Source organism: Helicoverpa armigera, chromosome 13, assembly GCF_030705265.1.
Source record: "Helicoverpa armigera isolate CAAS_96S chromosome 13, ASM3070526v1, whole genome shotgun sequence".
Lineage (NCBI taxonomy): Eukaryota > Metazoa > Arthropoda > Insecta > Lepidoptera > Noctuidae > Helicoverpa > Helicoverpa armigera.
In genome coordinates, this window is record NC_087132.1 from 10,062,167 (window position 1) to 10,085,989 (window position 23,823).

Consider the following 23,823-nt stretch of genomic DNA (forward strand, 5'->3'; position numbering starts at 1 on the left):
CTAATAAATCGTAATAAATGTAAGAGGTGTGTACATAAATCTTGGAGCCAGTATATAAGTGAAACAATTCACAAATGCACCGTGTTACGAGTGAAATTTTGGTAAGTATATATTTTGGATCGACTCCAAAACAATTAGTGCAGTTTGTGCTGCACCTCCAGGGCTGCTGAAGTCTCTGATTTAGTTGTTCCGTACAAATTTATGTGGGTGGCTGGTGAAAGATTTATTTGTGAGAAATGCAGGTTTCCAGAAAATACAAACTTAAGAGAATGTCACACTTCCCTGTTCCTTCAATTTGAATCTGAGTTTAAAGTTTTGCATCTAGACGTTTTTTTAATTTTTGTCACTGATATATTAAAAAAAAAAACATGAAAAGTGAGATACGTCATATTTCGTGTAAAAGTGATAAATAATGAATTACCTGTACGTCGATTCTATAAAATTCGAACAACAACTCGCATATCACTTCGTATTTCACTTCGCTATTCACTCTCACTTCACATTCGATTCAAAACGTTCTAAAAGTCATCTCATGCTTTATCTGTCAAAATCTCGAATTTAATTTAGTTCAACTCGCAAACACGCTCGAAAGAGTAGCGCTAGTGTAGTAACTCACGGCGGATTCAGATGCGAAGTTTAGAGTGAAGCTTATAGAATCACACTGCTGTTCTTGTTACACAATATTTTTACCCATATTTTTTACAACCAAGTTTAAAAATAAACGAGGCATTAAAAACAGTTTTAGTACTTGACAACCCTCAGTACCCGCCAACGGCTTGGCGAATTGAGGGAAACGCCTCCAAATGCATTTAGTGCAGTCTAGTTGAGCATTTTAACACTTGATTTAACTACGGGCTTATTATTGTTTTGGACGGAATAAACATGGTCATGCATATTGAGAAGATGGGAACTTAACATGGACGTATAAGACTGGAACTGGTAATACACAAAAATAGATATCAAAAACTAATTTAAAAAATAACAATACACTGCACTAATGTTCGTTCTCCTTAATCAAATCGGTAATTAGATATACTTTATACATTTTGTACAAAAATTCGAAATCCTTATTGCGAACCAAGTAGGTATAAAAGGATCTTAATACTACGTAATGATGATATTGATTGGGCTATCAACTAAATTCATGTCTTGTGTAGAGCGAGGTATTTTCCTCTTTTTCTTATACAGTCTGAAAAGATAATAATTTAGATAACATAATCCACTGTGAGTATCAAGTAAGACTTTATCCCCACCGACCCACTAAAACTAAATATAAACCAAACAGCACTTCACTTACTATTTTTCCTACCCAATGTGACAACAAGTAGGTGTAAATATCATTTCTATTACCACGTCGTAACCCAAAATGTGCTGCACTAAGAGTATGTTCACTTAATAGGTCTTTGGAGACATATTGGAGCTCACGGTCTATTGTACACTTACCTACTATTGCCTGCTGAATAAACAAAAACAACCATTACGGGTTGGGTTCCGCAAAACCGTGTGAGAGCGAAAAGGTAATTTTTCTAAGATTTTCTTTCTTTGTTTATATTTTTTGTTGTCCATGATTTAATAAATGCCATCTCATAATTAAACAAAACGATATTAGATTTTTTAGGATCATTTATTTAATCATATTAGTAAAATTTATAAATATTAATTATAAAAATAAAAAAAAAACATTTAAAAATATAAAAAAATAGGTTGCCACCGATATCAGGCACAGGGTCCAAGGTACCGGTGGTTAGGGTCCCAGAAACAGTAACCTCCTCACAATACGCGCCGTATCAAGGAGTACTGCCTTCTGAATCAGTCAGTAATATTAGATTCGTTATTACACTGGTTTTTTTTTGCAACTCATTGTAATTATAAGAGTTCTGGTCAAATAACTTTGCTCCTTCGAAGTCGGCTACTATAACTGCACAACAATTAAAATGTAAGAACAAAATACGACCGTGTTTCGTGCAAATTGATAGTTGTTAGTACTACACAATATAGATTTCATATAATAACAGATACATAAAGATTTCTTACATTCTGTTGTCTACGTTTGCGTCACAGTGAAATCGATTTTTTGTCTCAATTAAATATAACCCAAGGCATCCAGGAATAATCTAGCGTTCTATTTGTGAAAGCGTTCGTATATAAATAGAAGAGCAATTTCAGACTTTATTGTTATTGACACAGAAGTAATTTCACCTTGATTTTCTATAATAAAATATTATGTAATTATATTGATTTTGATTGTCAGAAGTGAAGTATAACCAAGGGGTATCGGGTTGCCCGGGTAACTGGGTTGAGGAGGTAAGACAGGCAGTCGCTCCTTGTAAAACACTAGTACTCAGCTGAATCCGGTTAGATTGGAAGCCGACCTCAACATACATAGTTGGAAAAAGGCTCGGGAGATGATGATTAGCAGAAGTCATCGAAATTCTTATCTTTTCAATTATAATAAATACGTACAAACTTTACAAAGTCAATTTATTTACACAGATATTTACAATACATATTTACAATAAAAATCAAAAACTATCCTAGTAAAACAAACAACTAAAAAGCGTCAAAAAATTCGTCCCCATCGCTGTCAACTGGGAGCGTGCCCAAGAGGCTGGCAGCATTACCTCGTTGGATCGCCATGCTGATTCTTTGTCCGAGGTAATAGCCAGCCTTCTGGTCACGAGAAGCGTCAACCAGCCGCCTTGAGAGATCTTTAAATAGAATGTGGGCATTCGGACCCCACGACCCGAGGGTTTCAACCCCAAACGGTTCGAAAATATAGTTTCCGACAAGGCCACTATATTTCCGCCGCTTGAGGTTCTCCGCAGCCGCAGCGGCAGCAGCAGCACAGCACGCAGAACTTGGAAGGTGTGATGGCGCAAGAGTATCGACACAGGTTGCGTCCCATACTAAAGGCCTACCCATCTTCCAAGGGAATAACGACATGCCGTCTGGTCTCTTACCGTCGTCGCGTGCCAAGCCGTTTGGTTCTAATACAGCTGGTACCCCGACGGCAACAAGAGCCCGACGTATAATGTCATTGATGTTTGCATGCCGGGCAATACGGCCCGCACTGCGGCTGCACGACAGGCCGTGGTGTCCGAGGCTGGTGACAGCCTCACCACAGTGGCAGCGATGAGGGGAGCAGCACGGTGCTCCTATACGTAAGCAAGTAGCGAGGCGGAAAGTTGTATCGTCAAACATGGTGCCAATATTTGACGACGGTAGTGCCTGAAGCCAAAGCCCGACTCCCATCTACCCACAGCCAGTAGGCGCGCTCGCTCAGCAGGAGTAATTGCCGTTTCTATCAAACTATTCCGGGTTACTCCGCAGAGCGGCTCATCCCACTGTCTTTGGGAAGACGGGTTGCTGGGTAAATTTTCATTCGGGCAAGTAATTTTCCATGCATCCATAGCCTCGGCTAAATACGGCACCTCGAAATCAGCCAGTGTTGGAGTAAGAATATTCCTGGTTAATTTCTCAGTGCCGTGAACCGAGGATATGAATGCCGGTAAACTAATACTGGTAATTTTGCGGACGCCGAGGCCTCCCATCCGGATGGGCAATGTGGCTTGTTGCCAGGCTCGGTCGTCCAGGGCCACATTGAGAATGGAGCTGAGGGTATGGCGGATAATTTTATCAATTGGGTCTAAAAGGTGGCTATGTTTAAAGAGATGAGAAGAACGGAGGTAATATGTAAATTTAGGACCAAAACAGCAGTGTCGAATAATTGTGATGGCCGAATGCATTGTAATTTTTTGTAGACGTTCCGAAATATCGTTGAAATTATCAATTTTTTCCGAAATAAAAGTAGAAAAAGATTGGTCTAGGATGGGAGCCCCAAGGAGGCGGAGAGACTGTTTATCTATAATTTTAATCTGTGGTGCTAATGATTGAAATTTGGATATTGTCATTTGTCTGTCAGTCGTGTCAGTAATAAATACCTAATTCACATTTTGTACAATTTAGTTCTAAACCAATGGAATGAACGTACAAACTATATTATGATGACGTCCGCGGTAGGTGTGGCCCTCAATAAAAATAAACACTACAAAAATATCTAATGATTAATCTTTTGTTCAAATAAAAATATGTCTTCAACAGCATCATTAAACCTGTCACCGAGTACATTATTGTCGTTAATATTATCTTACATAAGCAAATTTCTATCATAGCGCACATTCCACGAATCGCTGCCAACTAAAAATATGTTATAATCTTAAAAAAATATCATTTGGCAGTTTTATGAGCGGTGTACATTCTCATTAGAAGCGTTACGTTAGTTAATGATACAGAATATGACATACATACATACTGATATGAGTATATGAATGGGCTTGCACCCATTTAGTTGGCAACCGGCCGATTCATATTTGGTGTCGAGTATTTCCGATTGTGTGTAGCTGAAGAGGTTTTGTTTTTAATTTAATGTTGCGGATTTAAATGGAAACATAGACAGAAAATGTATAAGAAAGTAGCAATATCCATGCTTATTTTCGGGTGTACGGCAGGTTTGCAAATCTACTGACATATTTTTTAAATCCTCTTTGTGGTCTAGGTTGATTCCTCTTATCAAAGCTGCAGGTTTAATTACTACACAAAGTCCTAACGGCAGAGTTTTTTCACACAGTTTTGTCACATCGACTTTCAGACTGTTTCTTCATGAAAGTTTTTAAAAACTCGACCCGACCGACATGCACTAGAACAGCTGTTTGCAATTGAGGCATTAATACAATATTATAGACTATTCTTAAAAGTGCTAGAAATACTGACACCTGTAAATAAAATCAATAATGTCATCAACTAATTTAATATGCCACTCTCTGACATCGTATTAGTGTCAATTTATTCGCTAAGCATACCTACACACTGCAGACTAAACAGTCGACCCTATGGCTGCCTATGCTTTTTTTTAAGAATTCTTCATTCCATTCAAAGTTTTTAGTCAGTCTGATACCGGCCGACCTGACCTTTGTTATGTAATTACTACCATTAGTATATTCTAGGAAACTACTTAACTGCCACGTGCATTGGTCTGGCTGTCGCAAGCGCGGCTGGTGAGCTCGGGTTCGATTCCTGTTTCGGGCTTAAATCGCTTAGCGGGTTTTAGCAACTTTCACAAAGCAGCTAAGAGTTGCCAGAAGTTGATGGTCCTCCACCTGATCTGTCTCCAGTCGTGTCGGATTGCCGTCACCTGTGGTCGCACAAATGCTTGTCCACTATAATATGTCCTGCGCTGCTGGCTGATCTCCTTGTACGAGACCAGCCGCCGTAGCCATCAAGGACATCACTATCATTTATTTCCATACTTATCAAGCGCCCGACGTACTATCGGTCGACTAAAAAGTTTCTAGTGTGCTCGTACTATAAGCGTAAATGTTCAAATGCATTGATTTGCAGTGCGTTGACCTGATACTATTTCGGCCTGCGATATTAATTACTCTCCTGTATTCATTGTGAATGGGTATGTCGTGCTTGTAGCCATGTATCATTGTGTTTCGAGTTAATTAGTACGTGTGAATAGATTTTGATGTATCGATTTTGTTGTTTGTTTCTGAGAATTTTGTTTGGCTATTTTGTAGGGTGTCATAATCGGTGTTAGGTGTACAGGGTTGAAATGTTTCATTTTTCTAATATTATTCTGGTGACAGTTTTTGAGTGAAATTGTGAAGTACCTACTTTTGCTTATGTCAGATTGTTGGTACATACTTAATACATTGGTTTGGTGAACTTGTAAGGCCATCTCTTTTGCTGGAAAAAGTCTAATGCCATGGGGCGTTCTTTTGTCATATTTTAAGCTCCTTAGATTGTCGTAGATTTTTTACATAAAGTCTTTCATTGTGAAAATCTAAAGAGAAATGATCACAATATTGGCATATAGACTATTCAAAATTATCACTCCACATAATTTATCCCCCCTTATTTCGGATCGTTGACATCACACAAAACATATTGTTACATAAACTGATAATGTGTAGCTAGAGCTTTATGTACGCCCATTCATAACTATTCTAAAGCTCTTTGTTCTCAATGATTCATTGACACGTACTTTATATAGTGAATGGGCTCGTCTTATTAAAACATTAATCAGTTGCCTGTTATGTTTTGGCGTGAATAGTGAATGTTGGTAGTGGGACGGTGATACAGGAGTATGTACTGGTAATGGTAGTTTGGTTCATGTATTATGGTATTGATTTTCCACAAAATAAAACCGATTTGATTTTTTTCCTAGCCTGAACTGCTAGGCAAATGCATCTCGCTTTCGCTCCGTATTTCTCGATCTTCGGTGTTGAGGTGTCCAATAAAATTGTTACAAACTTTTACAAGCAAAAATACTGACTATCTGAATCCATACATATTTCTTCTTTCGGACAAGGAAAGACATTGTGTTCTCTATGGTACAAAGAAACAAAAAAATGTTTTCTACCTACCTACCTAGTAGGTACCTATAGAAAGTGCCCTAATTTTAATGATTTATTCTCGTCAGTTATTGCAGTGCATGCTTGGCAGCCAATCATAATGCAGCACAGTAATTCATGTGGCCAGTGACATGCGGCGCTTTGGGACATGTTTAGGATGCGTTTAAACTAGTTAATGTTCATGCTGATCTGATTGGTAAATTCGAAAAAAGAACGAAAAATGCGTCTATTTGTATGAAAAGGATTTGATAGAAAAAAAAAAACTGTTGCGAAAGATGAACTTGAAGCTTGTCCTTTTTTTGTTTTGTCTGGACGCACCTTTAGTTACACAAACAATTTAAATCTAAAGTGTTCTATTTAATTGGTGTGTTGATTTCTTATTAAAGGTTGCATTTTTAAATTAGAATAATTAGTTAAAGGAACATAGTTTGTTTATGTTTCACGCTCGGATAGTAAAACCGATTTAGGTTCCGATTAGAATACCCTGGGCCAGACGAGAGAAGTAGGTAAGTGCTAGGTGCGTAAAGCAGTTCAACCGCGGGAAACTGACGCGGCATACTGTAAGAAACCAATCTTCCTTATTTTGTACTAGCAACTTTTTTAGCACATTGACCACCGTATTGTGACCATATTTTGAACAGGACTATTTTAAAACAAACGGCTCAAATTATAATGTTTCTTTAACATGAACCAAACTTTGGTGCACATTCGACAAAAATCCACCACCCGTGTTGCCATACTACCAATCTTAATTCCAAAAAGAATCATCAATCTACCAATACATAACAATAATACATAGAAGCCAATAACAAATTACCATAGGTATCGTAGACAAGTGTGTCGGTCGATACGAACCGGTCAATAGTTGATGAGGTCGACAGTTACTTGGATACGGCGGTACAATACGCGTATTGACCCGGCTATTACTGGAATGACGTTTTTATTGAGTACGATACGATGTCGGGTCGGTGTCGTGTCGGAGGATACGTTGCCTTCCAATTGTAGGAATTTTTAATCACCGCTCCGCTGTTTGGTCGCTAAATAATTATGTTGGCCTATGGTACCGCATCCTTTAAACAGATGAACCAATCTTCATGTGTTTTAATCCCCTCCATGAGTCTTGAAGCCTATCGGCAGAATACTGAAACGTCTGTCACTTTTAAGTGTGCTGCTCAGACATCATTTTGTCACCTTCATACTTACGTGATTGGCTACGACATAGAGTTTTGAATAAGACTTAAATATCTTTTGAGTATTATAGAGAACCAAAAAATAAATAGCCTGATAAAATGATAAAGACGTTATTTACACTAATCAGTCTTTCACGACGCTCCAAAATCCTTGCTTACTATTACTATGTCACGACTTGGAAAAACAGCCACTATTAATATAAAATACTCAAAATGTGAATATTTTCAATTCCTAAAACCAATTCTGAAAAAAATACCTCAATCTCGTATTTCATGTGAAAAATACAAGAATAAAAACATTACTTCAACAAAATTATGTAGTAAATGGATAACTGATTGAATTATATTTCAACGTTGATCCTCTCAGCTGATTAATTCTATGAAATTCAATTGAATAGGGATTGGCGATCCATTTAATGTTGTTCTAAATATGAACTGATAACTTATGTTACCAAAAGTACGCACTTTTTAATACATACGATCACGACACCGCTACGATCCGATAAGCACATTAGTGTATAGGATTTTCAATATCCTTACTAATATTATAAATGATGTCTATCTGTTCGTCACAATTTCATACAGAAGCTACAAAACCGATTAAAATTACATTTGATATACGGAGTACACGGATAGTTTAGAATCGGACAAATAGAATACCTAGTCTATATTTATTCATAGTACACACATAGAAACCGAGGGAAACAGTTAGTACCTATATTAGAAATCATCGCTACTTGGACCAGCGGCACCAAAACAAATAACATATTTTTCTTCTTAATATCTAAAATAATGGATACTAAAAAATATTTCAAAAAATCTCTAACCACATAACAAAATTTTGATCCTGAAGACATGACCTGCCTGCCTATGCTACAGTCATTAAAATTTGAAGCGTTTCTGAATTATGACAGGCATGCATGAGTTACACCGGCCTAGCATGTCGATGTCGGCTGCATTACAACCTCTTCAATAATTCACTCAGCAGACAGCCAAGCCTTGCAACTGGTCTAAAATTAGATGTTTTTTTCAGTTATTAATGTGTATGCCCAGCATTTTTCTTGCAATTAAAAAAAATGGAATAGCTATGAGGGATAAAATATAGTAAATAAAAAAACCGGCCAAGTGCGAGTCGGACTCGTGCACGAAGGGTTCCGTAAATTACAGTTAAATCAACCTATCTCAAAAACTATAAGAGATACTTTGATCAAACCAAAAATCGTTGAAAGAGTTAATTAGCATGCATCACCTCTATTTTTTTTAGAATTTTATACCCCGTAGTTATAAAAATAGAGGGGGGGGGGACATACTTTTTACGACTTTGAGAGCTGATATCTCAAAAACCGTTCACTTTAAGAAAAATGTTTTTTAGAAAACTTTATATCATTTTAAAAGACCTTTCCATTGATACCCCACACGGGTATGTACATCGAAAAAAAAAATTTCATCCCTCAGTTACATGTATGGGGGGCCCCACCCCCAATTCTTTTTTTTACTATTTAGTGTCATATTTTTGTAGCGGTTCATACAACACATATTCCCATCAAATTTCATCACTGTAGTACTTATAGTTTCCGAGTAAATCGGCTGTGACAGACGGACAGACGGACAGACGGACAGACGGACATGACGAAACTATAAGGGTTCCGTTTTTGCCATTTTGGCTACGGAACCCTAAAAAAGGCTGCAAATATTTTTAGGACAGAATATTTTCGGAAGGATAGTAAAAACTCGATAAAAATAATGCTTCTCAATTCTAGGAAAATGATTAATTATTTTGTTGTTAACATTTTAATCACTAAAAAGGTTTACGAGCGCATTACATTTGTTTTGGCAAATCAAATGAAAAATGTATTTGTTCAAAACATAAACCGAAACCATTTACCACTCTCTTAATTTTAACTCCAATTTAAAATCCCCTTTCCTGGAAATTCATCAACAAACAATATTTAATGGACTAGAAAATCACCAAAGGGATCCGCTAAAAGCCAACGTTTTTTCCTATTTATAAAATGAGTACGTTTAAACGTTTCAGAGTAAAGAAATTACATTACATACACAATCAGTTTTGTTAGAGTGATTCCCCTTAAGTATACTGTCTCGATATTATTTATTCATGAACAATTTGCGATGCAATCAGGTCAGGTAGAAGGGTAGGCGCACTCAAATAGCGAAGCTAAATTACGCTTTTAAAACGTTTTTTTTTTATTTTTAAAGGACCAATTTATTATGTAACTGACAGTTCTATAATAACTACCTTCTTGAAATGTAATAGATATCCACCAGATTTCAATATACAATGAAAATAAAACGGTCAGAGTAAGGTAAATGCGACATAATGATGAAAGGGTGATAAGGCATAGATATGTTAACAGATCTCTATACAAAATTAGTGTAAAAAAGTAGACCAAATAATTAGTAAATACATATAGAATTCGCATAGCTCATCTACTACTGTTAGCGGTACCCAAATCTTTCACAATGTCGAAACACGATTTGACTTTGACAAAATACGATTATAAACTTCATGGTTCGTTTTAGCATTTTTATAAAGATGGGTAGGTTCGATTTGCATTCCGTGCGCTGAAAAAATTCGCCTCTTTTTTATTTAGTCCCAATCATGGAGAATAAAATTACTTGCGGAGATGTCATCACGCAAAACCACCTAAAAAGGTAGCGCACCAAAATTGCGGGTGTTTGAGGCACGAGGAACTTTGCTAGCTCCGAAATTTCTCGCCCGTTATTTTCAAAATGAAATCACCTATCAATCAAGTCCAATCTTTGACAGTTTGGTTTTTATTTGTCTCGTTAGTTGTAGTAATTGATCACGCCTACCGTAACCTATAAGAAGGAGCTTGACCTATCTTCCCCATGTCATCTCCGCTATCTTTCCTTCCTCTGTGGTCCCAATATTCGCGTACTGCTGAAAATCTGTTCAGAGGATTAGCTTCAGTATTGAAAACATGAATGTATTTTTTTTCTTTTTTGGTTGAATATTTAGTGGTATTTTCTGAGGTTTGCGTGCAAAAGAATTTTACAGTTTAAGGGAATAGATATAAGGTTAGAGAATACAGATTTTTGTTATTACAAAACCTTTCCATGTTAATAATATTTTATCTGTTGCGATGAACGTGGATTAAAAATTTGGGATCAAAATAAACATTAAACATAATTGATACTTAGGAAAAAAGCAACCTATTATAGCAATAGCATAAATAAAGCCATGTTGTGGGTCGTGTTTTGTATCTGAACTTAGAAAATAAAATACATAGCTACTACGCGACCAAAAAGTTCCAATCTAGAATTCTGAAATCATATAAAACCTTTTTGGTTCAAAACGCGTACTGGCCACAAACGATAAAACATCAAAAATCAGTAAAACACTTTGACTTTTTTCTTGTCATTATTTTTTTCTCAGTTGTGAGACAAATGGCCGAGCAATGTGACTAAAATTTTAGTTATTACATATTTTGTGTTGTGTGTTTTTTTTATATATTTTATGTAGTCTTTTTTTGATTTCGATTTTTATCTTTGATTTTGTACGAAATTTTTAGTGTTTGACACGTCGCGTTGTATTCTTATAGAATTTACCGTGACTCACGACCCTATCAAGCGGTCGAATTTGCCATCTTTACAACGTATTTTTGATTTAAGAGGTAAGCAGAATCAATTTTTTTCTATCTTTGTAGAATAGATGACTTTTGATGAGTAAGCCCTAGTGAAGCTCTCACTAGGGCTTACTCCTCAAAAATGGTCGCTAATCATGTTAACGTCACATTTTACTGCCTTATTGTTCTAGTAACGCATAGTCACATAGCGCGACTGCTGTGTATGGGGTCTCAGGTTCAATTCCCGGGTCGGGCCGAAATCGCTCTGTGGGTTTTTACAATATTTCAAGGCAGCACTGGAAGCGCTATTACTATACTATATAATCAGTTATTATTAGTAGTACGACATTTTAATAGAAAAACATTGCATTGCAGAATAAGAGCTATTGTATACGGCACGTTTATTTGACGATACGGCGCTTTAGCCTTGCTTAGATATATTTTCACGGTAAAAACGCCCCATGTACGAGAGACCTTAATCTATATGTCATCCTGTTATAGACGGTCCCTTGTTAATATAGTTTACCTATATTTAGCACATAAATCAATCTAAACATAGGTTGAGTTTGAAACTTCCCTTGTCTTTGTGGGTTTGAAACTGATTAAGAGTAGTCTAAAATAACGAAATCAAAGGAATAATTAATGATCAGTGATATTTTAGTAAGGAACTAAGTTCCCTTATGTATTCACAATTTATGTGTAATATTTTATTCACAGTTTATATAATATAAGGTTTTATACATGTAACTATAGCAGCAGAACGGTTGTCTCAAACTTTGTGTAACGTACGGACGTTCCGTTTGATCAACATATTATTTACAAGAAAAAACTATTAAGTGTATAAATATAAATTATTTTGGTTTTCTTTGGAACCCTTTATGTATTGAGAATGATTTTGATCTCACGCGGATTGTGTTTAGGTGTAATTGACGATTTAAAACTTGCTGGGATTCTTATTTTCTATCGCCATTACAACTTTTGCATAAAACAATTTACTAATGACACAACGAATTATCCTTTAAATTTTCATCAATTCATATTATTTCAACCCTTTTGTTTTAATATAAAATAATGTGTTATTACTAAAATAACTGTGTGTCACACCATATAAGTCTCATTGGGGATTTTAATCGGCTTACCGCTTCGACGTAGCAGCATTCACTCGAAAAAGCTTCCTACTTGAGTATTATTACTAACTCTCATTTTAAAATATTTTAAAAGGTAAACCCATTAATGAGGTATTTTGGGAAAATAAGCTTTATTATAATAATTATAGATATTTTATTGATTCAGATAATCAAACAGGTTCCTTATTACACGAAAATATTCTTATGACTAGCCGGTTATCCGCAGTTTCACCCGCGTCCTGTCAAATATACTGCCCGTACCGGGATAATATTATGTAACCTATGTCACTCGGGAAAAGTGTAGCTTTCTAACCATGAAATATTGTTTTACATAGGTTCAGTAGTTTTTGAGTTCACCCATTGTAAACACCCAAAAAAACTCATACTCCCTTTATAATATTAAGTACAGATAACAAAACATAATTAAATAATAGTTTCCAAGCAAAATACATAATACGACGACGCTTTGAAATTCATAGTTTCAGTAATTAAAGTTTCAGTTACAGATCTAATTAAAACAAAATTAATATTACTAGTTATTAAAGGTACTTAAATAGTTAAGACAATAGGGGATTATTCTAGAAAGTCAGATTAGACTCTGAAACACAATAACAGTTTTGAGCATGAATTTATAACTTTAAAATCTCTTTGTGATGATAATTGTAAAGATTATCTCTCATTATTTCGTTTAATTTATTGTCTCTACGCGTTCATTAAAATTGGAACTTTACTTTTAGAGGTACCGTTAATATTCAAAAGTTTATGTGCCTACCGTGTCGAATTTATATTTATTTAGTAGCAAATAATTTAACTTTTTCCTACTAACATTTATCATTATATTTGCGATTATGCGATTTGTTGTGTACTTTATAAACAACACTTAAAATAAGTATACAGCTTTTTTCTCCTGCAGTTTCACACACGTCCTGTGGAAACTACTTCCCGTCCCTGAATAAAATATAGAAATGTCACTAGCAGCTTAGTCCAGCTTGTCAAAAATGACATAATTTTTAAAATCTGTTCAGCAGTTTCGGATCTTTTACTGTTCAAACAACCAAAAAGATTATACATACAAATATGTATGTAGACAGAAAATATACATTATCTTCATCTAACCAGTTAAAACCCAAGAACTCAAAAGCGAACTAAAAATTTTCCACATTTTTATTTTCACTACGTAACTACACCTCCCACAACTTGCGATGAATCAACAACGCACTTATCATTCTGTCGGTACTCTTGCAATAATTACTAGGATTGTTGCATAGACAGACAGACGGGAAAACTAGTTTTTTGAAAATAACATCAATACTTTTACTTTTACCAAGAATTAGACCAACACAACGTAACAAAAAAATCACCCTTTATTAGTAGCTAGTCAAATATTCCAGTTACTAAAAACCTATTAAAATAAACATAGTCCTTAAACCAATTCTTTAAGCATCCGTTTTCATGCAAAAGAGTGTATAAAGAGGTAAACTTTATTGTTTATTTGTTTGTTTGAATCGTATAGGCTCCGCAACTACCGATTAAAATGATCTACATCAAATGACTTACATAAATACCTACTCAAAAAGTGAACTAAAAATTTCCACATTTTTACGTCCCACTACTTACTTGCGACAGCTCGCGATGAATCAACAACGCACTTATCATTCTGTCGGTACTTAACAATAATTACTACGATTGTTGCACAGACAGACAGGCGGGGAAACTTGTGAGGCATTAGTCTTTTGAACATAACATCAAAATTTTTCAAAACACCATCAAACTTTTTACCAAGACTAGTCAGATACCTACAAGGTTTAATAAAAAAAATCAGCTTTCACATGCTAGTAGGATATTCCAGTCACTAAAAACCTATTAAAATAAATATATATTGGTATTCCTCAAACCAATTATTTTAAGTGCCTGTTTTTTTGCAAAAGAGTGTACTAAGAGGAAAGATTTGATTGTTTACTTGTTTGTTTGAATTGAATAGGCTCCGGAACTTCTATCTATCGAATCACTACATATTTAACTACACCTCCTACTAGCGACAGCTCGCGATGAATCAACAACGCACTTATCATTCTGTCGGTACTCTAACGATAATTACTAGGATTGTTGCACAGACAGACGGACGGGAAACTTGTGAGCGTCTGAGGGGATGGATAGACAAAATGATGCTTAAGTATTCGATGTAGGGGGTAACGTGTTTTATGTTTTTTGTATGTTTTGGCTTTGTTTTGGAGGAGTTTTGACTGGTTAGAAAGTATCTTCAGCTTGTTTAGCTCAAAGTCAAATTCATTTATGGAAATTAAGCGTATTAAATGACAACTTTTTCACGTTAAATTACATTGGAAAGCTCTCCCAAAAACGGCACTTTTCACTACTTTCTAGTGTTATCCCAGTAAGATTTTGAGACCTATTTTAAAAGAAGAACACTTTTCAGTCACTTCTAATAGAGTACAAAAGAACCTTACAGCCTTTTTATCTTCCCACTGCTGGGCACAGAGAAGGATTGAGCAGTCCAATTAAGCATCTCCTTCTTTTCGTAATGTACGTTTAAAACTAGCTCGAACAATACTAAAATTCACCCACAAAACTAGGTTTGTAGGGTTGTAGGTAGTCTTTGAAAAGATGTACATCGTTTACAACCAGCAAAAGCTAAGCTGTGGACACACTGTCAATCAGACAATGATTTTCGACGTTACGTCGACGCCAATCAACATTATGTTGACGAAACTGGACGTTCACAATACGTAACCCGGCGTTCACTGTCCTGGACACTGACGCACGTTGATTACGATGTGGGTGACAGATGTGTGTCGTTTCGAGGAAGCTTTGGGTGACAAGCGAATTGTTTGGTCGGAATTGGCGGAAGTTAGTACTTGAATCAGAATACCTTACAATAATTTTATAAGTGTTAGCCTTTTGAGGTAGCTTTAATTATGTACATCAAAAGACGAAAAAGATAGGACTTTTTATAAGCTTTTTTCAATAAGTTTTTTAATATCTTTGATTGGTTGATATTTAAAGTACCTAAACAGGGTTTCTTTAATTTAATGATAAAAGTGAGGCTTCTTGCTTAGTTCTTTCCAAACAGATTTTTTGATCGGCTTTTGAATGCTTGTTTATTGCCTACATACGACCTTTACTTTAGTTTCAAATGTCAGGCTTTATATGCTCAGATTTTACGCGTCAATAAATCCAAACTAAGCCATTATACCGGTTCATATCAAAACAATAACAAAACCACGGAGGAGAAAAGACTAGCGGAGGTGCCCTAACGTAAAATCTCCTAACAAAGCAGCGCGCCAAAATTCGGGTGAGCGGGGGACGAGGAACGTTACTGGCTCCACCTGTGCTACAACCTTATACGCCTTTTATGGGAAACCACCCATTTTTTGTAAATCCATCTAGCGTGGAATAGGATAATTAAAATCTAACCCTAAACTAACATCGACCACTAGTGGCATACTCAAAAGTAAAGTAAATACTCAAAATTAATAATTCTTTAAAAATAGTAATTGAATTAGAAAGTTTGAAGAAGCATTCATTTGAAAAGAAAGAAGAAAAAGAGAGAGATAAAAAAAGTTAGAAAATTAATTGTTATATAAGTATTATTTTGTGCACAGAACTTGCCCCACAACAATTTATTTACTCCCCCAGAAATGAAATAGGTATAATTCTACTAGGAATCATTAAACGGAGACTTGATGAAAAATCATTTTTATTCACCACGGGTCTAAAATACCCCCATGGTATAATTTCAGTATCAACTCATGTCATTGTGTTAGTTCATCTACTAGCCACTATGGCATCACAAGCACGAAAATTCGTTCTATTTGTTCTAGAAGCGTGCTGCGATAACTGTTGTTATTTTCGATGTTGCCATATTACGAAATTCACCAAGAAAAATGGGAATTAAAATTATAGGGACAGTGTTTATCAAATTAGAGTTTTCACAACTGTATCATAACGGCGTATCCACTAAATAGCAGACTTTATGTGAGTCGGATATTGCTCTAATTAAAGGTACATTCAAAAAGTATGTACGGCAAGAGAGACGATACCTATGTAAAACATTACTGATGATGAATATAAATAAATCTACGCTAATTTTCGTCACATCTTATATTTGTTATAAATTGGAGCCATTGCAGAAATACTGTTTTTATAAAATGTAGTCTTAGATCTTATTACATGTAACTGATCACAACGACGCTGACTGGTTACTAAAAGAAATACATAGTAAATAAATTTTTAAATAAGACCTTTTTTATGGGTGATTGAATTTTCGATGTCTGGTAGCACTTAATTTTGTAACGGGTCTTGATGAACATAATTTTACTTCAAATATACGTAAGTCGACTACTTACCGAAAGATGGTGTTTTTATAATTTTAAATTTTCATGATAATATATCATATGTTTTGGTTTGTAAATAATCTATTAAAAAACTTGTAGGATGCAAGGAAAAATGAAGCTGCTTTTTAAGGCAAAAATTGGTACCAATAATTACATTGATTCAAGATTCATACGAAAATAATACAAATTCACTTAGAGGTTCTAGAAATGCAGCTATTCGACGACAGATGTCTCTAGCAAAAAATATGTTTTAAAGTTAAAATATTAATTTCACGTGAAATGTTATCCTATGGTATGTTTGAGTTTTGATCCTCAGCAATTTCTACAATTAATGATAGCGCATTTCATCGTTTTAATCGAGTAACAAATAAAATCTATTGAAATTGTGGTAAAAATACAACTGTGACAAGATGTCAGTTAGATGTGAAGGACGGTATATGGGCGGTGTCCAGCCACGCCTGCCGTGACGTAGTCGTGACGTATTTGACCTACCTGAAGGCGCGTGACCTACCTGCGTTAGGGCATCTCCGCTAGTCTTTTCTCCTCCGTGAACAAAACAAAGGCGTGTAGGCACATAAACTGTCAGTCTGTACCAAAACTTTCAATACATAAACACCTATTCTTGTTAATATAGCCATAATAAACAATAGGATATCTTACACCCATCAATGGACCACAAATCAGGGGTTCAATCACAGTTAAAATATATTCTCTTGTAAACAGTTGCGAAGCTATGTACTAAATTCGTAACAATGACACTCACACACGCATGTGCTATGCACGCCACTAAGTAGGTACTGACAGCACCGGTACCGCCGGTAAAAGGTCGTCGATGCACAAGCGTATAAGTGACATTTTACCTTCACAACTCATCACCTCCCGAGCCTTTTCCCAACTACGTTGGGGTCGGCTGCCAGTCTAACCGGATGCAGCTATAGTTATCGGCACGAATCTTGAGCTCTGACCTTCACCTGCGCAGAAGTAATTTATTGGGTCCCTTTTGTGGTATGAAGTGAGGCGCGGCGGCGGGCTAAAGCGGTGATTGGCCCGTAGAGCTTCGTGTCATAGCCGTCACTCGGGATTGGTCTTTTGCTAATAAATCACTTCTGCGCAGATGTAGGTCAGAGCTCAAGATTCGTGCCGATAACTATATCTGACCTCCTCAACCCATTTAACTGGGAAACCCAGTACTCTTTGGTAAGGCTGGCAAGTCTCACGACTTGCTGGCTTCTGATTACCCGAAACGACTGCCAAGAATGTTAAATGACAACCGAGACCTACAGTATAACGTGCTCTCCTACACCGCCCAGTACATATAAAATTAGAAAATTTGCATTGGTACTTGCCTGACCTTGATTCGAAGCCACACACTCATACTTGAGAGGTTAGTTCTTTACCCATTAGGCCACCATGGCTTAACAACTGTACACCTGTATTCTGTGCTACATTCAACAAAAAGGGGACCCCAAATTGTGAACAATAACTGATCCCGTTGAACATTTCACAATGACGTACGTTGGGCGGCGGTGGTTTTAATTTCACGTCGGCAATTGTGCTCTAACGAGGCAGATGAACTAGAAGCGCTGACAGTCGCGAGCGCCAATTCTGGCAGTGTGACGGATTGGGTGATAAGCGGAGCGGTAGAGGTAGCGGGTTGACAAAAAATATTTAAGAAACATTGAGTTTTTTTGTCGCCGTCAAAAGCTCCTCATACCTACTTGCATTCATCCCTATCTAAATTTACCAGAGTTTTTAGTAAGATACCTTTAGATGAGTCTAGTTCATTGCGCCACTTTTTCTCAGCAATATAGTGTGTTGTATTTTTTTAGTCAGTGAAGTTCTTTGTTAACATGCTGAAATAGCCATGATATACTTCTTAGGGTCGAAGTGAGCTCGGACTAATATGCCTGTAAACTTTTGGTGCTGTACTTTTCATATCAAGGAATCCAGTCAGGTTAATTTTAATAGAGATCTACAGGCCTTCCTTATTATGTATCTTTCCATAATATCAGTCATCCAGCAATAATCAAAACACACCAGTTCCGCGTCACTAAAAACGCACCCCAAAAAGAGTGAAATGTGCGGTTCGTAGCGTATCAGCCAAACTCAACTTTTCTCGTTAGCACGGGGGTGAAACCGCCTTAGTCTTGCGTTTTATTCATTATTTGATCTCCACTGAGCATCTGTCATCAGTTTTCGTTCTTGCTACAGTATGACGGCTGATGATAATTACAAATGCTTTAAGGGACATTGAGAACAAAATTAGTAGCGGAGATGCCATAACGGAAAATTGCCAAGGAAAGTAGCGCGCCAAACATTACTATTTTCGCTGTTATCTTTGGACAAATGATTGGATTTTGTTTAAACCAAAAAATCGTTGACAGACGTCTCAAAGAACTTCGTGATTTCACTTGTGACTGATCGTTTTGGTCATGTCCACCGTACGTATTTGACCTAAAAGAAGTCGCCTGACCTACCTGCATTATGGCGTCTCCGCTCATCTTTCCTTACTCTGTGTTCTAGGGACATGTATTTGACGCGGTGACAAGTGACATGGTGTTAAATTAAAATTTTGTCGCGTCATTATACGTGCGTTGGTTGTAATTAAATGTTTTGGGTGTTATGCATGTTAGGCCTAACGGGTGCTTGACATCAATTATGCTTTTGAAGTGATAGATTGTAATTCTGCAATTCCGCTTGTTATCTACGTATTAACCCATTTAAGGGTTGGGTGTAGTTAGTTGCTACTTGAGGTAGGATCAGAAAATCAGTATTGCTAGATTTTTCAATTGTTATATTTTCTTATGTTTCAGGTCTTATAAAGTCGGCAAGCTGGCGCACATAAGTGAGTATGTTTTTAAAAAATATTACATAAATCTGAGTAATGTTATTTCAGATATTATACACAGAAGAGTTCAGAAAAGATTTTGAATTTATCGGTTCTCTGCCTCGACTTTGATATTCCAATAATATTGACCTTAATTACACACACAAAGTAAACATCAACTTGAAGATATTTTAATTTCTCTCCCTTGTAAAACCTAAGTTATTACAGTAAACACGTAACAAAAACATTTTCGAAAACATTACCATACACTTATAACCTTCGTGCCGATCGGATGCCTCCGGAGAAAGTTTTAATTCATTCGAATAAAAATTTCTAAGTCGAACCGAAAACTTTGTTTTGGGCCACGTCGCGAAGTAATTTATAAAACGTAATACCTACCCGAGATATTAAAGTCGAATAGTATTTTGCATAAAGTTGTGAAAAAGGGGAACCACCTGTGTATAAGTAGCTGTTATGGGCCGCCCGAGGAAATCAAACCCGTGCTTTTAAGTTTGGATCAATGGTGTTCAAAGTTTTTTCAGAGCCTGTAATATAATAAAAAACTTAAAAAAAAGGCTTAAAAATAATCAACTACTTACGGATGATGGATGACAAACAAACTGGTATTTGGAAAAGTGCAAACTTTTTTTATTAGTCTCCTTTACTATGTTACATTTAGTGCTCACAATTAGTAAAAACAGCAAAAGTTGTATCTAAATATGCCAAAATAATATCCGAGTAGGTACGGTAGACTGCACATCAGTGGTAACTGTCATGCACCTTAACTCAATAGTAATAAGTACGATTTTCCTATAAAACTGTTACCACTGACCTGAAGTTGACTGTACTAACACTTTATTGAATAATTCACATGATATGCGTTCTTAAAAACAGTTTGAGCACCCCAGACACAACGATACTGTTGCGAATGAAAAAAGTTGAAACGCACCCCCACCAAGAAATTCTCGCGACATTCTATAAAAAAACACGCGGATTCCGTTATTCTAAGCCTCTTATATTCTTAACACGAACGTGCCGCGGAAATGCCGAAATATACCAACCTTTTTTTACTGGCTCGACGAAATGTAATTTTGCCTCTAACTTTTCACTTAGGTAGCAAACTCAGCAGATGGGAATGTAAGTTCGGTTATTTTGAAAAGTTTTTTGGAGTACATCCAAATATACCTTCGTGTATAACCAACCAAGATGGGTTTGAAAACCTCTTTGGGTAAAACCAAGGATGAATCTTAACCTCCTTTCATGTTGTATGGTATATCATAATAATGCTTACTTCCCCAGCTTTCCAGATATTTATGATGGGTTATGCAATATTGCTTTAAAATGTTAATATTTTTTTAATAAAAGCCCGGCTAGCTGTTTATACGTTTTAATAAAGTTTCGTTTTAAAATATTGGCTTCATTGCGCTATGCATTAAAGCGTGTGAGATTTAAAGTGAGAAAAAAATTTACTTTTTATGCCTTTATCTAATGACTTGTTATGTTGAGTTTAGTGTTTTAAAAAAGGTTTAAAAATTGCATACTACATAGATTGCAGTTCAAAAAGCCAGCATGAAAATTAAATAACCAAATGCTCAAAATAGAATACTACTGAGGAAAAATCAATTAACTATTTCCTTTTGAATACACGGTCGAAACTTAGTTTAAATAATTACTTGAACGCTTGAAATGGTCAAAAAGAAACTATTAAACGATTCCCACGGAACTTGGGCGAACGTTTCAGACGTCGGTTTTCAGGAATTCATAATTAAATTTCAGTAGCAAGTGAAAATTTTGTGATTTCATTACTGGGGACGATGAATTCATTATTCAGTTCTTGGGTCGGTCAAATCTGAGGCAGAAAGGGTAATACTAAAACGTACCTACATAGTAAGTAATCTAGTTGACAGCTCAAACTTTGTCATAGTTAATAAGCTCGTATTAAATGTTGTCATTCAGCAAAATATCGTACTACATGCATGTACAACTTACCTCACTTTAAAATCTGGAATCACCTATCGGCCTTGAGCGAGCGTGATAACCAAAGCTACTTAGAACAATACTTGTAGAACAATTCTTTTGATACATAAGCCCAATTTGTTCACATCCCAAATAAAACTTTGGTCATGTTAGGTGCAATCGACAGCATACTACACCATACACAAAAGTAGAAGAAGTAAGTAAACAGCAATCAATAGCTCTGAAGTTTTTGTGTTAGCACGCATACTTAAAAGTTTCTTGTTTGTATTATTTGTACTACATAAGTGACGCAAGAACTGACTAAAAGTTTACGTAGGCCTTTAACGATTTTAATATCAGATTTCCTTCATGTAACATTTTAACGATAATTTTTGATAACGTTGCTGGTCTCCAAGTAAGCATGATGTCATTTCAACTGCCTTCATAACAATTATAGTTCTTACATAAGTTACTGGGGAATAAGTATTGCCAATCAAATTAAAATTCACCTTGTAGATACAACCAGGGCAGTTTTAAAAGAATCTTTAATCCCCTGAGATCTTCCATTCTTTTCATAGTACAAAAAGTATCGAAATTATAAGTTTCCAGTTATTTCCAATTACGTAAATAATCTCTCATCATAAAAAGCTGAAGATTCATGATATGCGCGCAGTTTTTTCCCCACTTCAAGGAATTAACTGAACAAATTCACGCGTACAGTCAACAAAAAAGTCGTAAAGTACAGCCACGTCTATAAATGCCAGATGAAATTCTGCACCTTTATTTATTTGCGGGAAACATTTGCCAGACTTTACCGGCTTTACCACGAGTGCTCGAGTATTATCCAACAAATTGTATTAAGCTCGATGTTTCGAGGTTTTATTTTATCGCCATTTTTGGTAACTGGCTTAAGATTTTTTGAGCTGTCTAATTACTTTTTTTTCTAATATTATTTTGAATTGCTTGAAATAAATTGAAGTAAGAAATTAAAGATTTGATGTTCGCAACGAATGCTGGTGAAATAAAAACAGCGCAGACTAATTAGTTCAACAACAGCCAAAAACAAAACTGTACTTTATTCCACAAAAGTCTAATCAAAACTACTGAAGCACGAAAGCCAAGCTTTAGATCATCATAGTAAACAAAAAACGATCACACAACACAAAGTCGATCCGTAGTTCTTAGTACGGCAAGCAGAGGTCGCAATAAAATTGCAACTTGCAATCGCAATCTCCAGGGATTGCCGAGAACAATCAATCCCAAGCTGGAACGTAATTTACTTTTGCCGCCTTGTAAATAAGAATCAAACATGGACGGAACATTTGAGCTTAGAGCCTTGGGGCACGAGCGAAATGAGCGACTCTGAAAAAGAACGCGAGTTATTTTGAATTTACAATCAAGTGTTGAAAGAATGTTTTTGTTCAATGTTTTAGTGTGATATAGTAAGAAGAAAACTTATATAATAATTGATAGTTTTAGCTCTTGTAAATAAGAATCAAACATGGACGGAACATTTGAGCTTAGAGCCTTGGGGTACGAGCGAAATGAGCGACTCTGAAAAAGAACGCCAGTTATTTTGAATTTACAATCAAGTGTTGAAAGGATGTTTTTGTTCAATGTTTTAGTGTAATATTGTAAGAAAAAACTAATGTAATAATTGATAAAGGACCATGAGTCAAATTGGGCTCATTGTCCAACAGAGTTATAGCATATGCCGTTGTGAAGGTTTTTGTTTGTACTAAAATTGTTACTATGGGCACTACCTTCAATTCCATGGCAAAAAAAAGATATGCACCTAAACAGGTTTTGTAGAAAAAGAATTGTTAGGAGTCGTAGTGCGCTTGGTTGTTCATGACATAAAACCTAATTCGCAGGATTTGATTATGCTAGGATTATGGGACCACCTTCATCACCAGGTCAGGATCTGATGATGGAAACCCTGAGAAATCGAGGGCAACTTTCGAAAATTGTAGGCGTGCATAGGTTAAAAACTTGACAATGAAGTGTACGTTTGATAACACTATGCAACAGTGAAGGTTTGGAGCTGACCTGATGATGGAGACCGGAGAAAGTCGAGGGAACTCGACAACTGAATAAGTAAACTACCTCGTGTTTGGGCTTATAATTATTCGTATTGATGAGAACTTTCCACAAATGCGGATAGTGACAACTATGCTTGTCACTGAAAAACCAAAAATAAAAAACTTTTTACAAAAAAATAAAACCGACTCCCAAAAACACTGAAAAGCAAAAAAAAACTATTCTTAGGTGCATCGGCATAGAAGTCGGTGGCGTATAAACTCAGGAACATCCATAGGAGACATCAGGAGACTCCATCTCTAGTCAA

The 23,823-nt window shown here is 36.0% G+C and overlaps 1 protein-coding gene across 10 annotated transcripts in view; it reads left to right on the forward strand.

Annotated features, from left to right (window-relative positions):
- Positions 1-23,823, forward strand: part of LOC110373336 (CUGBP Elav-like family member 1) — a 376,248-nt gene that overhangs the window by 7,121 nt on the left and 345,304 nt on the right. For 4 of the 10 annotated variants that reach the window (XM_021330582.3, XM_021330586.3, XM_021330595.3 and 1 more), the window contains exons 1-2: positions 11,032-11,262; positions 19,507-19,538. The gene's annotated coding sequence lies outside the window, so the exon portion shown is untranslated. Of the gene's footprint in view, positions 1-11,029; positions 11,263-19,506; positions 19,539-23,823 lie in introns of those variants that run through there. The other 6 variants (XM_021330583.3, XM_021330594.3, XM_049840472.2 and 3 more) reach the window with 4 other exon arrangements.